Here is a 12,851-nt window from a genome sequence, read left to right on the forward strand (position 1 = left end):
CTGCGCCTCAACCGAGCCGGCCCCGAGCCGGGCGGTGCCGCGGAGGCGGGGCCAGGGGCGGGGACACGGGGCCATGGCGGGGCCCCATTGGCCAAGGTGGGCGTGGGCGACGCCTGGGGCCCGCTCGCTCCTCTGCTATTGGTGGGCGGGGACGTCAGTGCGGACCGGGGGCGGGTCCTGCGGCCAGCGGCGTCGGCTGAGCGCGGCGGGCGGGGGAGCGCAGCGAGGGGGCGGCGGCGGCGGGCGGGGAAGTGCCGTCGGGCGCACCGAGAGCAGCGCCAGCGCCGGAGCGCAGGTACGGGAGCCGCGCCGGGAGCTCGCCCCGTGCCCCCCGCCGCCCTCATCTGTCACCGCCCGGCTGCCGGGCTCTTGCCGCTGCTGCGGCGAGGCAGCCCCGTGCCTCGTCCCCTTCCCTCAGCTCCCCGTCCGTCCCCGCTCCTCCCCGGCAGCCGCGCTTCCCCCGCCGCCGCTGGCGGCCGCCTGCCGCCCGCCGCCCTCCTCCTATCCCGCCGGGGCCGGTCGGTGTCTGCGCCCCGCTCCGCTCCCAGCCCAGGTGCGCCCGAGGGGCCGGGGAGGGCCCGGGGGTGAGGCTGCGGTGCCCGGCGGGGTCTGGCGGGGCGCGGGGTCCGCGGCCGCCCCTCTCGGGAGGGGGCAGAGCCGGCGGGCGCGGCCCGCCCTCGGTCCCCCCGGTGGTGCCCCGGGGCGGGGGAAGCAGCCGCCCGTGGGATTCCGCCCGTGGGATTCCGCCTGTGTGCCTTGTCTTGCGCGAGCTCTCCCCGCTTCCTCCCTAATACCTTCTTCCGTCGCACTGGAAAGGTTTAGGGCTTTTTCTAAAAAAGATGCTCGTTAGATTATTATGATTTGGGGGAGGCAGTGTTTCTCTGTTAGGTGGGTTTGGGATTTTCTTGTGTGGTTTTGGTTTTTTTGTTTTGTTTTTTTTTTTTCTTTTTAATCAGTCGCCCTGTTGCTGGGCTTGTACATTCTTGATGCCAGTTGTGAGAAAACGTACTAGTTGTTCCAAGGTAGGCAGGTGGTGATGGAGAGCATCAGAGGGGACAACACCCAGGAGAGAAGGCTGTTCCTCACCTCGAGCCGCTAGGAAGATGAGGGATGCCGGGATTCCCGTTGCTGGGCTATTCCTTGCTTCTGCTCTCAGCTTTCATCTTTTATATTGGTGGGTGAGCAGGGAAAACTCGGTTGCTGTCCTTGGAGCATATGGAAGGGAAAAGGATTTTTTTCAAGCAGGGTTTTGTGTGTCTGCAGCAGTGCCTCTTCTAGGGCTGGAAGAGCAAGAAGCCGAGCTCCTATTTCGTTCTCTTTATAAATGTGAGGGCCCTGTACGCTGTTGCTGAACTACTCCAGCCTTGCTCTCAGAGATCCTCCTCCTGTCTGCATCGTGCACTGCCGACCATGGCTGCGGCAGGTAGTTGTCTGAGACAGCACCAGCCTGCAACTGCCATAGTGAAATTAGTAATGATCGTGCATATTCCTGCGTGCTGTGCCTTGGGCGAGGGAAGCTATTACCTGGCTTGTACTCAGTAGGCTTGTCAAGATGGTAATACATTAGTCACGGTCGTATCTGGAAGAATCATTTATTACAAATACATGTTTATCTAGTAAAGCTTTGAAAGGTCTCAAATAGGCTGTAAGAGAACATACTACAGAGGAGGGCTGGGAAAATCCATTGGCACACTGATAAACGCAGATCACGAGTGGCTCTGCAGTATTGCAGGAGAGAAGTTTAAAATTGTCCTCTTAGTTTCTTTTGTTGTCCTCATGCCTCTCTGCTGCTTTTCCAGAGAGGTGTTGAGCACCACCATCTTCCAGTGTAATGAGTGATCAAGTTGGATGTGGCCAGCTAATACTGGCTCCTTGGCTAGTACAATCTAAAAGTCCCACTTTCTTTTGCTATCTACGTGTACACTTAACTGTTTATTTCCCAGATGCGGTGTAAGTGTGTCAAAATTTAGCATTTCAGATAGTCTTTTGGGTTTGCCTAAAACAGCGTGATCATTAAGATTGTTCTTGTCTAAGTGTGTATGCTTTTAACAGCAAAGAGATCTGCAGTTGGGGGAAAAAAAAGCAAGCTTTTTATAAAACACATTTGTGTGTAGTAGAAGCATGAAGTGCCCTTTTTACCAGGTGGATTGAATAAGAAAAGTATTGGCCTTTTCTATTGTACAGACTTAAATACTACCTCTAGTTGTGTGGGTATTTAAAATTTCTCTCATTTTGCTCCTTTGGCAATAGGAAGGAAAATGTCCCCCTTTGTACTTTCGGCAAGATGTTCTTCAAGGAGAGATCTCTGCCTCAAGAAGCCCCTGCATTGAATAACTCTCAGGAATATGGCCTTGTTTGTCAGTGTTTACCTAAAACTGTAGTATTTAGGTAATTACATCAGAATTGTGTCAAAATCTTGGTTGCCTTGATTTAGCTCATTAGATTTTTCTAGCATGCAAAAGAACTGGATGCCACATTATAATTGGTGATAGACCATATTTTATACGAGCATGGAAGAATCTAAAGCTGTAGAAACCATGTGTTGCAAGTAGGAAATGTTATACCATGTTTTGAAACTAGTTCTTTTAGAATTAACTTCAGTCGGTGTTAGACCTGCAGATGAAAGCAGTTATCTTTAAAAATACACATTTAAAAAATATTTGGATTGTGCTTGTTTTTTAACTTTATGTCGACACTTGTAATGAGTCTGATATGTAATACATGGTTGGTTTATGTTAAAGTTTTTTTAACATTTTAGGTTGGAATTTTATGGAAGCTGAAACAAGATATTGTTTTGATTCCTTTTGTCTGACTTAAAAATGAAAGTTACAATAAACCTGTTAATGTTATAGCTTATGTGCCCTGGCTTAGTTTTCAAAACTTGGTGTTGAAACAAAGAAATTGCAGATTCTTTTTAATGTTCTCATAGATCCTGTCAGTTTAGTTTAATAATGATGGAGGAAAAAATAGACTTGGAGATTTTAGTACTGAAATGCATATTATAGCTTTATGTTCCTAACAAAACTCTTGAGATTATACATTTTATAAGCCTTCTTTACCAGTGAAGCAGCTACAGGGAAGTGTAAAAAACTGTATGATCAGTATAGAGAGAGCCTCTTTATAAAATAGAGGTTTGGGGTAGTTTGGTGGAAACTGTTATTGGAGCACTGATCTAATTATAACATCATGTTCCGGTATTTAAAGGGTGGCTACAAAGAAGATGGAGACTCCCTTTTGCAAGGAGTCCCATGGAAAAGATGAGAGGCGACTAGGAAATTCTAATAGGACATGAGAAGAAAATTTTTCACAATGAGAGCAATCAGCTGAAGGAATAATCTTCCCAGGAAACTGGTGGATTCCCCAACACTGCATACTTGTAAGAGTCAGCTGGACAGGCTGCTGGGCTATCTTGTCTAGATTGTGCTTTTTCCAGGAAAGGTTGGGCCAGATGATCCTTGAAGTCCCTTCCAACTTGGTAATTCTGTGAACAGTAGTCCTAGGGTGGCCTGACACTAGCAGTGGCTATTTCTGTTGTTGTAGGGAGCTGGACCATGTGAGTGGGAGGAGAGCTAAGACTGGAAGTACAAGGTAGAATAACAGAATAATTTCTGTAAGCAGAAAACACCCTCTCTATATATATTGAAAAGTCAGTTCAGTGCTGCTATAAAAATAACTATTTATAATACTGACTATATATGGAAACTCTTGAAAACTGTTCACATGTAAGCGTTGGCTTTCACTCTGTCTCAAACATATAACAGCAGTAAAAATCTGTATAGAAGAAACCTAATCAACAGTTTTCCTAGGTACTATTTAAGTTCTGACTAGGATATGAGTTCTCATTTATGAAATTTTTTAATGGTTATATGCTTATTGTCTGCAAAGTATGAACATGGGTCATGAAACACTAATAAGATAGAACTACCCTGGAAATGTGTTGACATGGAGAATAAATGAAGTCATTGTGAACTATGTGCTCATCTTGTGAAAGAAACAGTAATGCCTTATGTTTGTCATAATTTCTATTTGAGAATTTTAAAGAATTTTAGCATTACCCATGAGCCAAACCTATAAACTCTAGATTATTATCTTGATATTTACTTCAGAACAGCATCCTTATCATGTTATTTCTAACATGAGGATGATGAGTGTTTGTAATATAATGAATAATAGAATTTATTTTGTGGTTCCAAATTCTGTATTTTAACTATGATACTTTAGTATCTAGATTGAGATTTGTTTGTGAATGGTTATACCAGCTTTCTGCATAAGAAACAGTAAGAAATAATTTTATAATATAAATTAAACATTAAAACAATGCAAAAATAAACAGGGGAAGTCACTGTTACAACATCAGCCCTGTTGCTGAGTCTGTGCAATTTCATAATATTAAATGTGGATGAAGGAAAAATGTTACAGTTCTGAATGTTCACAAGACTAATGTGTTCAGCTTTTAAAAATAGTTCTTAAAATTTAGAACATGATAATGTATTTCTTTGTCACTGTGTTAATTAAGATATTTTAGCATGGCAGAAATAGTTGTGTTAAACATCTTGATTAAGTCACAATGAAAGAACAAGTAAATATAAAAGGAGCTACATGTCTTAAACTCTGTTGCTATAGAAATATTGCATATATTATTTCCTCCCTTCTCTGAGGCAACCATGAGAGTTCCACTGGAAATAGGTTAGCTCTCAGAGAACTTCCATGCCTGTTTCCTTTAGGCAAAGTAACTTTCAGAAATGAATGTATGGGCTCTCAAGTTAGTTGTGTTCCTCTTCTCACTCACGTGAAGTTTTAGACGTAAGTCATGTTTAGCTGATGTGGAGTAAAAATAATCTGTTGCTGTGTTTTAAAATGAGGAAAATGCATATGGATTAGTTATAGTTATTATATGATGACTTTCTGTGGTACTGAAGTGTTAGATTGCCAGAAGCTTTTAATTCTAGCTTTAGTGTAATTAGATTTATTTTTCTAACATTACTTCAGCAGAGATGTTTGTGTGTTCCAGCTTGGCTTCCCATTTGAATTCCTAATACAACCTGTTAGTGTTGGAATTGCCTACTAGTATCTTGAAATTTAATCCTTTAGTTATTTATTTTTATTGATAGGATAATTTAACACTGACACTTATTTGGAAAAAAGAATATAATCTTGATGTGGTGATGTGGTTGGCATTTACAAGAAATACATGCCTGGCAATATTTGAAAAAAAAAAAATAAAAGGAGAACAAACCCAAAGTGTGAACCAATTTTTAACTGAATCTTCAGTATGCCAGCTACATAGAGCTCCATTATTTTAATAAATTGTATCACTGTCTCTGTTAATCCATTCTTACAGATGTCTGTATAGTACAGATGTTCATGGTAACACACTGCTGTATTCAGCTGAAGGAATGGGAGGATGTGGCTGCAAAGTTCAGTACAATAAAATATTTATTCAACTATTAAGTATAAAAAAAATAGTTCTTGGAGCTTGAATATGAAACCAAAAGTTTTTTCACTCCTTTCTCCTCTTCATAATTAGGTGTCAGTGTTTAAAAGTCATCCTGTATTGGAAGAGCTGTACATTTCTTAGTGAATTAGGAGAAACAGTTTACACTTAATACGGTTTCTTTGTAGAACTATGTATTGGCTGACTTCATAATCAAATTCATAGAAGTTGTGATCCTAAAATGGATTTTTTTTTTTTAATTGCCTACTAAATTGATAGTTCTCTGGGATAGCTGTCTGGTATAGAAACACCCATTTTTCCAGTGTGTTTGGTTTACTTTGAGTTAGTCCTTACGAAGTGAGCAACTCCTCAGCTGTAAAGTCCCACTTACGTGCGAAGTAAGTGAATGTGCATCATTGAGTGCTTTTCAGTCTCATCACTTTCTGACTTTGAGAGGGTAGATCCTTCTGTTTGGCTTGCATGTGATATTCTGAGTGATATTTTAACTTGTTAAACCAGTCTGATTTCATGGCTGCAAAATACCTGCCAGCTTTTTAAGCTTTGTACTAGCAAGTGGGACTTTGTATTTCTATGTATTTATTTTGAAAGCACAGAATCTTTTGAATTAAATTAGATAGGTTATAAACACAAATTTATTATGCTATTAGTTGCTATATTTCCTAATGTTAAGAAGGTCATAGTAATTTTTTGTGTATTTTTCGTGTAATTCACTTCTCACAAGCTCCCTGTGTTTGCCTCAGCATGCATCAGCACTATGCTGGTGTTGGTAGAGCAGAAGGTCCAGTGTGCCCTGAGTGTTGGGGGCTCATGATGCTTGGTGATGTGTGCTGCTCTTCTTCTCTCCCTTTTCATCTGGGTGCATTTCTAGGTGATGGTGAAGAGGATGGTGTTCTGGTGGGAGACCTGTAGTAGATAAACTTCAAAAGTCTGCTGGAAGGATTTGGGTATTACCCTCTGCTGGCTCTTACTCTTACCAGGCACACTGAGATTTGTTGGATCTTGCGTGTTGCAGCATATCATGTTAATTGCAGGTTTGTCAGAGGCATTTTCAATGAATAAGTGTAGTGTAGTTTGGTCATTCTCTTTCTTTCAAGATGGTGAGAGTGGTTTTTTTGTTTGATTTGTTTTTGGGGTTGGTTGGTTTTGTGTTTGTTTTTGTAGGCTGCATTTTTGGCTGTTACCTGAAATATTAATAGCAAAACTAAGGTGCATGGAATGTGGGGGCATGTTGTAGTCAGCTGTTTGTAAAGCTCTTCTTGTCAGACTTATTACACTTGTTCTAAATTCCTGTTAACCTGCTGTGTTCAATAAAACTTTCCAGTAGCTAAAAACAAATTACAGGAAAAGTTCCCTCTTCTGTTTTTTTATTTTGAACACTTGGCAGCATTTTGTTTATTCCCCGGAGTCACTTAAACCCTCTCTACAAATATTTGTGCCCATGTAATAAGTTCAGCATGTGTTTAACTTCAGTTGCATTGCTTATAAAGGCGTGTATGCAGGATTAAGGCCCATCTGACTTTGTGACCCCTTTCAGAGGTGAAGAAATATTAAAGCTGTCAAAACATACAGCATCGTGTATAGTATATGAAGCTGTTTTTAACACAACTTAATTGATTTCTCAAGTTGATGTTGTTCAAAATAGTTGGTAGCCATACTGGAAGCTCTTCAGTGTTTTCTGTGTTGTGTAAATATAAATGTAATGATGATGAACAGGAGATGGACATAGGTTTATAATACATTAAGACAAGTTTGCTTTTAATGTCATATGCCATTTGAGATGAAAAATGGTTTATTATGCTTATGGGTTATTTATATATAGGATTGTTCATCCAAAAGTTAAAGCTGTTTGTTAGTCAAAAAGTAGGCAATTGTCATAGCAGTGACAGTAGCTGTTATTGATTTTCTGTTCTGAACCTCAGAACGTATGCTACTTTTAATTATAAACTTTTTTATTGCAAGATGGGTGTTTACTGAGATGAGGTTGGATCTATTAATAAATACAGAATACTTCCTCTCCAACTTTCTACTGCTGCTTTTACTAGGATTGCATAGGGTATTTTGAAGTGATAACTAACATCAGTGATGGAAAAGACCCCTTGGGGTTCTCTAGGTCAACCTTCTGCTCAAAAGCAGTATTTTCCTAAAAGTATGTTTATTCCTAAAGTGTCAATGGGAAGAAGTTGTGTAAAATTAAATTATTCTTCTTTTGCTGGGGAACATACACACTTCCCTGCTCAGCTCATTTTAATGACACTGTTGCATTATTTTCTTTCTAGCACTTGAAATGAGAATTCTAGCTAAAATGAAGCAAATGTCTTTGGTGCAAGCAGGCTTTTTTTTTTTTCCTCTCCTTTTGGCTCTGATCTCCCTCTGTTTTTGTTTCTACTCTTGATCTACCACATCCACAGTGTTGCCATCAGGTTGTTTACTTAACCTCTGCAAAAATGCTTCCAGTCTTCCTTGCTTTCCATGTCCGACAAGGATGGAGTATTCCCAAATCCACCACTCCAGACACACAGTGTGTTGTTATCTACCTACATCTATGTGCTTTTTCAAAAAAACCAAAGAAACCCCTATCTCCCCTCACCTTAACTAATCCTTTTATGAAAACACCTACAATGAATCTCTGCTTGCTTCAGAAGTTTCATGCTTTAAAAACTTGAGTCTACCTTATGGACCTCTTCACACTTTCCTGATCCATCTGTTCATCTAGCACAGCTTCTTCTCTATCCCTTCACACAATCTTAAGCTGTTGAGATGCAAGACGCCTTTGCAGATCCTTTAATTGGTAGTAGTCTTTATTTTTACTTCTCTACTTCTTTTCGTATTTATTGAAAAACAAAACAGACTCCCCCAAAAAAGGGGGGGGGGAAAAAAAGAAAAAAGACAACCTGAAAAAAAACCCCACCCCAAAAGCTTGTGCTTGCTTTCTTTTCTCCTTGCTGGCATTATTATTACAAAGGATGTTTCAAATTACATGCCATTATAATGTTTTTATGCAACCATTCTTTTTCTCCTTAACTGTGAAATCTTGTTTGGGTACAGCTTGTGTTTAAAGGCAGTTATTTATGGAGCACTGTGGCTGTACATCGTGATGTACAGTCAGTAATGTGTTGATCCGGTAAGTCTACAGACTAAAGCTACTCTTTTATGCAGTATAGCCTATTATAAAACAGAAAACCTTGAAGTGGGGAGTGGCTAGTGCTGATGAAATGCTTTGTGGAACAGGTGGGACTTCAAAGTTTTATTTTAGTTTGAGGGAAGGTTGCTTATGCAATTGTTCCATCTGTCCATCCATCTGTCCATTAGCCTGTCCTCCCACCCTGCCAGTAACTTCTGAACTGCTTGCCCAATTCCTAGTTGACTTTGGCAGAGGGGCAGTGTTCTCCAGTCCTGTTGCATGCATATACAGGTCTGACAGAAACAGGCAGATGTTTAGAGAAGAGCTTGGGCAAGAAACGGGGAACCCCAGTCTGTGTGTCTGTGGCTGGCCTGTAGTAATAATAATCACCATGGCATTTGCTGCCTTTTGCTAGGCCAGCGTGCACAGGGAAGGTCGGATGGAAAGTGGGAGAGTTGTGAAGCTGCTGCAGTAGGTTATTGCCTGTGCATGATGGGAGGGAAGTCACAGGGACAACAATTTTGGAATGTTATTCTAGATGGGAAGCAGGGGTATTCTCATGGGTGGTCATGGGACCCACAGTTACTGTGAGGGGGGAGACCTGTTTGGCGGTGTAACTTAGGTTTTTAAAGAATTTCCTGTCTTTAAGGGTATTGGGGAAAGCTGTTCGGCTTAGACCTATTATCAAGAGCAAGGAGGAATAGGTGGCATAGAAAACATCATCTGATGTACGTGGGTAAGAGGTTGTGACTATAAAGTCAGTGACAGAAATATGAACTTGATGGAGGAAGAAGACTGTCAGCCAGCCAGGAAGAACTTCAAACATAGAACCTCATATATAGAAATGAGGGGGATTAGAGAGAAAAGAGGTGCTGTAGCACAGCAAATCAAATTGAAATAATTGAAATATTTCTTGAAAAAATTGGAGGGCTGAAATATTTTTTTCAGCTTAGGATTTAAAGAAATCTGTAGCTTCAGCACAACAAATGTGTTGCTTGACTCTCTTTAAAAACTGTACTACTGGTATAAATAAAAACAGATTTCAGAATGAAGGTGACAGTGTGGGATGCCCACAATAATAGTAACAAAATAGTATTTTCAGAAGGTGAACCATGACTCTGCTTTTCCCAAGAAAATAGCTATTCCTGTCATTTGAAGATCATTAAATCTGCTTCAGTAAATTCTATACACATTGATGCTTTAGTTGCCTAAAGCTCTGTGAGTGAACAACCTATCTGAAAAAAAAACCAGGCATGGCCTTCTCTCTATTAGCCTAGTTGTTTTTCAGTTGCTTCTGCTAACTCAATAATATTATGTGATGTAACTCACAGAAAAAAAATCCATGCGTATTTGTAATTAATGCATTTGAAACTTAAGATTGTTTTAACTATAAGTTTGGATGCTTGGAGATGTTTTTTTGGTTTTTTTTTTTTCTTCTGAGATAAATCACAATAAAATACAGTGACTAAAATTGTATTGCAAGTAATATATATGGATGAGGGGAGATAGGAAGATACTTGTATTAAGGTCACAGTCTGTTCGCCTTTGATCATACAAACTACTGAACAGCCCTGGGAGGCTTGGAGGCCTATCCTGTATTTTTCCATACCAGTAAAATGGGTGACCTTTTGTTTGACTGTTCCAGTTATAGTCACCTAAAATAACATTTGAGCTATTGTTGGCTATTTCACTGAGAATGAAAGGCAGATCAAGCTTGTTATCTTGCTGCTCTTCAAAGAAATTAACCAAGAGGAGGTATGCTGTCCTTAAAGTGTAAGTCTACACAAAGCTTCAATGCTAGTGAGAAGAGATTGTTCAGTTACTGAAAAAATAAACAGTTCTACACTAATAAATTTACCTTCCCAATTTAAAATCAATGGGTAATTTTTTAAAAACCTAGTTCTTATGCTTTTTTAAAAACTCAGATTTTAAAATAATTTATTAATAATAATTGTAACTTTCACTTTGTGATTATCAAACTGTGTTGGAATTTTTCTTGCTCACTTTCTGGTATTTTTATGATGAGTTTTATTTTTGACCTCTTTGTAGCTTGTGAAGTACAGCAATAGTTACAACATATCAGTTCCCACCAAATTGTCAAGTCCCATGCACTTTTCGCATCCAGAACCATTCAGACCCCCAAATTTGGGGAATGAATTTTAGTATTGAATGTACAAGGGTGATGGTATAGGGCATGAAAGTAATGTAATGAATGCATGAATGTAATGCATGAAAATAAGAATGTGCTTTTATACTGTTGAATCTCAAAGGTAAGGGCTGTATGATGGGACCTCCAGCCTAATTTGTGCTTCTGGAAGTTGCTGTGCAGATGAATGACCTGACCACTTCCACTTTCTACAACCTATTGTGAATGTAACTAATACTTAAAAAGGAAAATACGCTGTATTTCCTACCCTTAAAGCTGGTTTTGCATACAATGCTGAGAATGAAATAGTGGAAGCTGGGTTGCAGCAGTGAAATGGAAGCAGGGATGAAAGCGAGACTATTCTATTGAGTATGTCTACAGATTTTTCATCTGCTGTGGAGCCCTGACATTGAGAGAGCCATGTGTTGGGTAATCTGGAAGACTGTGTGCATTATTCTGGGCCATGTGATTGAGAAGGGTCTGGTGCAAGGATGTGGTGAGAAGTTGACCCTGTGGATAAGGCTCCCACTGGCCTGAAGTGTTCCTGCTCAAGGTGGAACACCAGGTGAGCTGTACTGCCCAAGTATGGCATTATACTATGGATAGCAGCCCTTGAGCTGTGTTGCTAATATTTGAGAGGATGTGTTGTGCTGAAGATATAAATTGGGGAGCTGCGGATTCTGTTTTATGTTTAAAGTGTGGGATTTGGCAGCTCTTTTTGAAGCATATATATTTGTGCAGTCTTTATTCGTATTTTTTAAAAATCATTCATGGCTCATTCATATCTCTTGCGATGAAAAGCCAGTCCACCTGTGAAGCTGAAAAAATTGGATCTTATTTCAGGTGCAATGATGGATAAAGATTAAAATGGACCTCTAGGATCAATTACATTTGTGAGATGCATGGCAAATTTTTTACTAACTTCCTTTTCCTTCCCTAATAGACTTAGCCATTTTATTGAGGAACTGCAGGACAGATAAGGCTGACTGTGGTGGTGAAGTTCTCTGCTGTAAATCAGAAATAATTTTCAATGTGATGTGAATTGTTTAATGTCTGCAAATGCCTGGTAGTTACATAGAACAGATTTTTGGCATGATACCACAGCAGAAGTGGCATCATTGTATGCTTTAACCTGAAGTTTTAATTTGGAAGGAAAATAATGAAAGCTGAGATTGCTTTCAGTATTTGATAACCCTGCTTTTGTCTGGCTACATGTTGCAAGCAAAAGCACAAGGATATTACTACAGTGTAGTGTGTGCTCACATTTAGGTTCTGTAGGGCCACTGGTAGAACAGTAAGTGATGCTGAACACCTGAGTATCTGTAAACTAGATAATGTCCTGTGATGTGTGCTTTAAGATTGACTTTATGAGTATAAAAATGTACAAAATACACCATTAATGCTCTACAGTTTTATTACAAATCAAGCTATTAAATTGTTTGTTACAAAAATCAGATTATTTTAAATTACAGAATGCCTTAAAGGAATATTTAAGTAACAAATAATACCATGCTAATATCTTGTTTTCTCTTGGTAGTTTTTTTTGTTTGTTTGCTTGGTTTTTGTTGTTGTTGTGTTTTAAATATGCCTCCAAAATACATGAGCTAAAGGGAAATTGTCCAAAAGGTATATGGATTACTGGAACATGAAGTGTTTTTAAATAGTGTTCAAGAAAGTCATCTGGAATATGTACATAATGTTATTTTTTTCCTAATTACGCCTTGAATTTGATAAGTCTTTTTCAATTTTATCTGATTAAATGAAGACAAAGAGACATTCTCTTTTGAATATTGTTGCTTAACAATACAGAATAAAGTAATGTATGTTGTGTTTTTCACTTTTATTATAACTCAAGATGATTTCTAATAATTCCATTTGAGGAAAATAATACTGCCGTTTAGTGAAGAGCAAAACCAAAGGAAGAGGAGAAACTGCTCAAACTAATCTAAAAAAAAAGATGAAAGCAGGGGTTGATCAATTGCACTGCAGTACCTAAGAGAAATAAATGTAATGCTTCTGGAGGAGAGACATATAAAATAAGTTTCCAAATTGATTTCAAGTTAAGATGTCAGTAGTGGGGGGACAGAAAACTGTGCGTGTGCCAGTGCTAGCTATTTATGGTACAGCTG

At 39.6% G+C, this 12,851-nt stretch overlaps 1 protein-coding gene across 8 annotated transcripts in view; it reads left to right on the forward strand.

Annotated features, from left to right (window-relative positions):
* Nucleotides 1-219: 219 nt before the first annotated feature.
* Nucleotides 220-12,851, forward strand: part of CDKL5 (cyclin dependent kinase like 5) — a 124,968-nt gene continuing 112,336 nt past the window's right edge. For 4 of the 8 annotated variants that reach the window (XR_007200066.1, XR_007200071.1, XM_048287150.1 and 1 more), the window contains exons 1-2: nucleotides 2,251-2,388; nucleotides 3,205-3,376. The gene's annotated coding sequence lies outside the window, so the exon portion shown is untranslated. Of the gene's footprint in view, nucleotides 296-969; nucleotides 1,175-2,250; nucleotides 2,389-3,204; nucleotides 3,377-12,851 lie in introns of those variants that run through there. The other 4 variants (XM_048287159.1, XM_048287166.1, XM_048287155.1 and 1 more) reach the window with 4 other exon arrangements.

This window comes from Corvus hawaiiensis, chromosome 2 (assembly GCF_020740725.1).
Source record: "Corvus hawaiiensis isolate bCorHaw1 chromosome 2, bCorHaw1.pri.cur, whole genome shotgun sequence".
Taxonomy (NCBI): Eukaryota; Metazoa; Chordata; class Aves; order Passeriformes; family Corvidae; genus Corvus; species Corvus hawaiiensis.